Source organism: Pleurodeles waltl, unplaced genomic scaffold (assembly GCF_031143425.1).
Source record: "Pleurodeles waltl isolate 20211129_DDA unplaced genomic scaffold, aPleWal1.hap1.20221129 scaffold_56, whole genome shotgun sequence".
Classification (NCBI taxonomy): Eukaryota; Metazoa; Chordata; class Amphibia; order Caudata; family Salamandridae; genus Pleurodeles; species Pleurodeles waltl.
The window spans coordinates 4569166-4575720 of record NW_027150269.1 but is presented as its reverse complement, the minus strand read 5'-3'; positions in this window follow the sequence as shown (position 1 = coordinate 4575720).

The window sequence follows — 6555 nt, the reverse complement described above, 5'->3', positions numbered from 1 at the left end:
AGGCATAGGGCCTAGCCCCAGCATCCATACGACCCCAAGCAGTATTTATAGCCCCTATCAGGGGCAGATGAGAGGTAATGTTTTACAATCTACCCTAGCTGGGTGCAGAGCTAGACCATCAGGGATTATATTTGGAGAGTGAGCAGCTCCTCTGGCAAATAGGCAAGGGTGACCTGTCTAGGCATTGGACATAACCCCACCCCTGCAATGACCCACAACAGTCTTTCTGTTCCCCCCCACACAGAGGCAGATGAGACATTTGTAACTGCAATCTGAACTAGTGCACGGGACAAAAAGACAACTAGACACCAGCGAGTTTTTTCATTGCTGCATGGTGTGGGGGTGGCCAGCCTACCCACCCACATTTCGGGCCTAGCCTTCGCCTCCCATATGACCCAAACAGTCTTTCTGCAGCTGGGACTAGTGCATCTCAATTTTTTTTTCAGCAAAAAGGAAAATTTTGATCTCAGATTTTTTTTCCACATATGGTTATCAGAGTTGGGCTACATCCCAATATCGTCCTACTTCCACACTGACACCTGGGGAAACCTACCAAACCAAGACATTTCTGAAAGCTAGACATAGGAGGGACTCCAGGGTGGTATGCCTTGCATGGATCCCATAAAGATTTCTTACCAGCAATGCCTTGCAAACCACAAAGTGTGCCAAATAAAAGTGTATATTTTCCTTTCATATCTGTGACATAAACTTTTAGAATCAGCAGGAATCTTCAATATTCCTACCACCCAATGTTCCTCTACTTGCCCCGGTAAAAATGTTTGTTCTAGTGTCCACGACACATACAAGTCACTTCAGAGTCAACAAGAGAACCTACACCAGACTCCTAATGACCTTGGTTTGATGCTTGCCTGTTGCGTGCACTAGGCCCTGCCACACAAGGAGGTAGCATTTTTTGGGGGGCAAGTGGGAGAAAGCTGGGTGGTGGAAGCTGCTGATTCTGGATGTTTACGTCACGGAAATGCAAGGAAAATGTTCAATGCTAAGTAAAGTTTGAGGTTTGTAGGTAAAAAAACTTTGGGGGATTCACATGAAGTTTGCAGTCCTAGGCTCTGTAGATGTTTAGTTTTCAGGAATGTCTGGGTGCGATAGGTTTCCCTGGGTTCCCGTTGATCCATGGCCATAAAAACACTGCTACCCCATTGTCAAATCGCATCATTTTTATAACAGGAAATGTTGAGGTCTCCACATTGTATTTTGGGGCCTATCCTGTTGCAGGCACTCGGCCTACCCACACATGTAAGGTACCATTTTTATCTGGAGACTTGGGGGAATGGTAGCTGGTGGGACATTTGTGGGTCCCTGCAGATTCCAGAACTTTCCATTACAGAAATGTGATGAAATTATGTTTTTAGTCAAAGTTTGAGGTTTGTAAAGGTTTCTAGCTAAGATAACCTGGTGGGAGCCACACAAATGACCCCACCCTGGATTCCCCTATGTCTCTATTTTTAAGAAATGTTTAGGTTTTCTAGGATTCCCTAGGTGCCGGCTGAGCCAGCGCCTAAAATATACAGCAAGCCACACCACAAAAACGGATCTGTTTTTAGTGGAAAAATGTGATGTGTCCATGTTAAATTCTAGGGTCTTTCCTGTTGCGGGTACTAGTCCTACCCTCATAAATGTGGTACATTTCTTACTGGGAGACTTAGGGCAATGTTGGATAGTAGTAAATATGTGGCTCCCTGAAGATTTCAGAAGTTTTTCTCACAGAAATATGAGGAAAATGTTTGTTTTTTAGTCAAAGTTAGAAGTTTGCACTCTTTTCTGGGTAAAATACCTGGTGGGAGCCACACAAGTAATTTCATCCTGGATCCCCTATGTGTCTACTTTGAACAAAAATATAGGTTTTCTAGGTTTCCCTAGGTGCCTGCTGAGCTAGGGCCCAAACTTCACACCTGCCCATATTGAATAAAGGGCCAGTTTTTAGTGGAATAAATGTGATTTGTCCATGTTGTCTTTAGGGCCCTTTTCCTATCACAGACACTAGGCCTATCCACGATTTGTATTGGAAGACATGTGGGAATACAAGAGAGTAGAACATTTACCAATTGTATGTCTCTCCATTTGTGCCTTCCAAATGTAAGGCAGTGTGTAAGAAAGGAGACATTTTAATAAATGCCCCATGAATCACATGGTGGTATGGGTGTGGTACCTACAAATTCAGAGATGTACAAACACCCACTGCTCACAAACTCTGTGTCTGGTGTCTGTTTCAGAAATACATAGGATTTTTTTATACCCATTTTTCACTCTTTATATTTTATTGTATTATTTTTTCTACACCCGGTACACGATAAGAAACCATTGCAAGGTGCAGTTCAGTTGTTGGCTCTGGGAACCTCGGGTTCGTCAAGAACCTACAAACCTTACATATCCCAGCAACCAGAAGGGTCTAGCAAATGTAATGGCATATTGTTTTTGTAAATCAGCCATCGTAACAAGAAGTTACAAATGAATGTGTGGTCATGCATGGCTGTATATGGACTAATTTTCTATATTTTTTATTTCAACATTTTGTTTGTTTGGGGCCGCTTGCTGAATTTAGATTTTTTTCTATTTTTCAGAAATGTATAGCTTTCCTAGATCACCCATGGGTTTAAAAAATTAGGAAAAACAGGTTACCTCTTTAAAAAGTGCCAAATTGGGTCAGCCCTGTATCTTCATAACAGCTGGGAAAATGGTGATTTTAGCACAGCAAACCTTTAATTGATGGCTTTTTTGGGAAACAACATTTGCTATAGTTTGACTATTTTCATAGTCCCCTCCAGGAGAATCCACAAACCTTGGGTACCTTTGGAATCCCCAGGATATTGGAAAAAAGACACAATTTTGGCATGGGTACCTTATGTGAAAAATAATTATGGAGGCCTAAGCACGAACTACCCCAAATAGCTAAAAAAAGTGCTTAGCATTATAGGGTGGGCAGGATGCCTAGAAGTAAAAAGAGTAAATGTAATAAAGAATCCACATTGTTATCCTATGGGAGGGGTAGGAATCACAGTAGTGAAAAACACACTCAGGAGTTTTTCACTACCAGAACATCTGAAACTTAAAAGCACATGTCAAACCTGTTAATTACAATGTGTCCTGCCCTTTAGGTTACCTAGGGTCCATCTTAGGGGTGACATATGTAATATGAAGGGTGTTTATGGCTCGACAAGGGGATTTTATTACCAAGTCGACATGGCAGTTTCAACCTGTATTCAGACTGCAGTGGCAGGCATGTGACAAGGTTTAAGGTGCTATTTTGGTGTGTGGCACAGTAAGTGCTACAGTCCCACTGGTAGAATTGTAATTAACAGGCCCTGGGCATATGGCATATCATTCTACAAGGGACTAATAACTACATTAAATATGCCAAACTGTTATGTGCCAATCAAACCATGATTAAAGGATGGAGCAAAAGCACTTTAGCACTGGTTGGCTGAGTCCTCAGGCCAACAAAAACAAATTCAGCAAAAAGTGGAGGGAGAAAGGGGAAAGGTTTGGGGGTGACCCTGCAGAGAGGCCAGGTCCAAGACGGCTTTTAACCGGTTCTGTGCCCAGGACGTAATGGTTACGTCCTGAGGCACAGTGCTGCTGTGCCCAGGACGTAACCATTACGTCCTGGTCACAGAGCCCAGAGCCCAGAGGGAGCACTAGCGCTCCGTCTGTGGGGTTCCCCCCCACACCCCCAAGTCAGGGATGGAAGGGGAAGCCCTTCCCCTTCCACCCCCAACCCCCCACACACCCCCCTGTGACGTCAGCTCAGCTTCCAGCGCGATCGAAAGGGAAATGCTTTGCATTTCTTTTTCGATCACGTGGGCGAGGCCTGGAGAGGCTTCAAAGGGAAGGAAATGTATTTCCTTCCCTTTGAAGTCACTCCAAGCGTTTTTTAAAAGCCGGATTGCTTGCAATCTGGCTTTTGAAACGCCCACTAGACACCAGGGATGTTTTTTTTTATTTTAAAAGGACATAAGGGAGCGACCCCTTGGGCAAGGGTTCCTCCCAGGGGGGGCATTTTTGGGGAAGGCCTTTTCTGCCCCCCCAGGGGCAGATCGGCCTAATATTAGGCAGGGGGGGCAGAAACCTCTAAGCACCAGGGATCATTTTTTTTGTTTTTTGTTCACTTATTTGTTTTAGGTGTGGGGAGCGACCCCTTAGGCAAGGGTCGCTCCCCTAGGGGGCAAATTATATTTAGGCCATTTCTGCCCCCCTTGGGGGCAGATTGGCCTATTTTGATGAGGCCAATCTGCCCCCAAGGGGGACAGAAACCACTAGACACCAGGGAGTCTTTTGTTTTTTATGTGAATTTCACGCAAGGGGAGCGACCCCTTAGGCAAGGGTCGCTCCCCTGGGGGGGGGTGAATTATTTTAGGCCATTTCTGCCCCCCTGGGGGGTAGATCAGCCTATTTTGATTAGGCTGATCTGCCCCCAAGGGGGGCAGAAACCACTAGGCACCAGGGATTTTTTGTTTTTTTTGTTTTACAGATGGGGAGCGACCCCTTGGACAAGGGTCGCTCCCCTGGAGGGGAAAATTGTATTTAGGCAATTTCTGCCCCCTTTGGGGGCAGATTGGCCGATTTTTGCTATGCCAATCTGCCCCCAAGGGGTACAGAAACCACTAGGCACCAGGGATTTTTTTTTTGGCGCCAATGTCACGCAGGGGGAGCGACCCCGTAGGCAAGGGTCGATCCCGGTGGGGGGGGGGGGTTGGGGGGGCAAATTTTAGTTTAGGCCATTTCTGCCCCCCGGGGGCAGATCGGCCTATTGTTATTAGGCTGATCTGCCCCCAGGGGGGGGCAGAAACCTGTAGGCGCCAGGGCAATTTATTTATTTTAAAAAAAAATTTTTTAGAGATAGGGAGCGACCCATTAGGCAAGGGTCGCTCCCCTGGGAGGCAAATTGTATTTAGACCATTTCTGCCCCCCATGGTGGCAGATTGGCCGATTTTAGGTCAATCTGCCCCCAAGAGGGCAGAAACCACTAGGCACCAGGGATTTTTTTTTTGCCGCCAATGTCACGCAGGGGGAGCGACTGCGTAGGCAATGGTTGCTCCCGGGGGAGGGTGGTTGGAGGGGGTGGCAAATTTATTTTAGGCCATTTCTGTCTCCCCTGGGGGCAGATCGGCCTATTGTTATTAGGCCGATCTGCCCCCAGGGGGGGCAGAAACCTCTAGGCGCCGGGGCACATTTTTTTTTGTGTGTTTTTTTTTCGTTTGTTTGTTTTTTTAGAGATGGGGAGCGACCCATTAGGCAAGGGTCGCTCCTCTGGGGGGCAAATTGTATTTACACCATTTCTGCCCCCCTTGGGGGCAGATTGGCCGATTTTAGGTCAATCTGCCCCCAAGGGGGCAGAAACCACTAGGCACCGGGGATTTTTTTTTTGGCGCCAATGTCACGCAGGGGGAGCGCCCCGTAGGCAAGGGTCGCTCCCGGAAGTAGGGTTGGGGGACACATTTATTTTAGGCCATTTCTGCCCCCCCTGGGGCCGGCTGAGCTATAGGCCGAAATCCACAGGTAGGCACTTTGCAAAAAACACCTCTGTTTTCTGTGAAAAAATGTGATGTGTCCACGCTGTGTTTTGGGCCATTGTCTTTCATGGGTGCTAGGCCTACCCACACAAGTGAGGTACCATTTTTATCGAGAGACTTGGGTAACGCTGGGTGGAAGGAAATTTGTGGCTCCTCTCAGATTCCAGAACTTTCTGTCACTGAAATGAGAGGAAAAAGTGTTTTTTTGCCAAATGTTGATGTTTGCAAAGGATTCTGGGTAACAGAACCTGGTTAGAGCCCCACAAGTCACCCCATCTTGGATTCCCCTGGGTTTCTAGTTTTCAAAAATGCACTGGTTTGCTAGGTTTCCCCAGGTGCCGACTGAGCTAGAGGCCAAAATCCCCAGGTAGGCACTGTTTTCTATGAAAAAATTGATGTGTCCACGTTGTGTTTTGCACCATTTCCTTTCGCGGGCGCTTGGCCTACCCACACAAGTGAGGTATCATTTTTATCGGGAGACTTGGGGGAACGCTGGGTGGAAGGAAATTTGTGGCTCCTCTCTGATTCCAGAACTTTCTGTCACCAAAATTTGAAGAAAAGTTGTTTTTTTTTGCCAAAGTTTGAGGTTTGCAAAGGATTCTGGGTAACAGAACCTGGTCAGAGCCCCACAAGTCACCCCATCTTGGATTCCCCTAGGTCTCTAGTTTTAAAAAATGCACAGGTTTCGTAGGGTTCCTGTAGGAGGCTGGACTGGCTTGTAGTGAGTACCAAGGGGTACTTGCACCTTGCACCAGGCCCAGTTATCCCTTATTAGTGTATAGGGTGTCTAGCAGCTTAGGCTGATAGATAATGGTAGCTTAGCAGAGCAGCTTAGGCTGAACTAGGAGACGTGTGAAGCTACTACAGTACCACAAGTGTCATTTGCACAATATCATAAGAAAACACAATACACAGTTATACTAAAAAATAAAGGCACTTTATTTTTATGACAATATGCCAAAGTATCTTAGAGTGTACCCTCAGTGAAAGGATAGGAAATATACACAAGATATATATACACAAT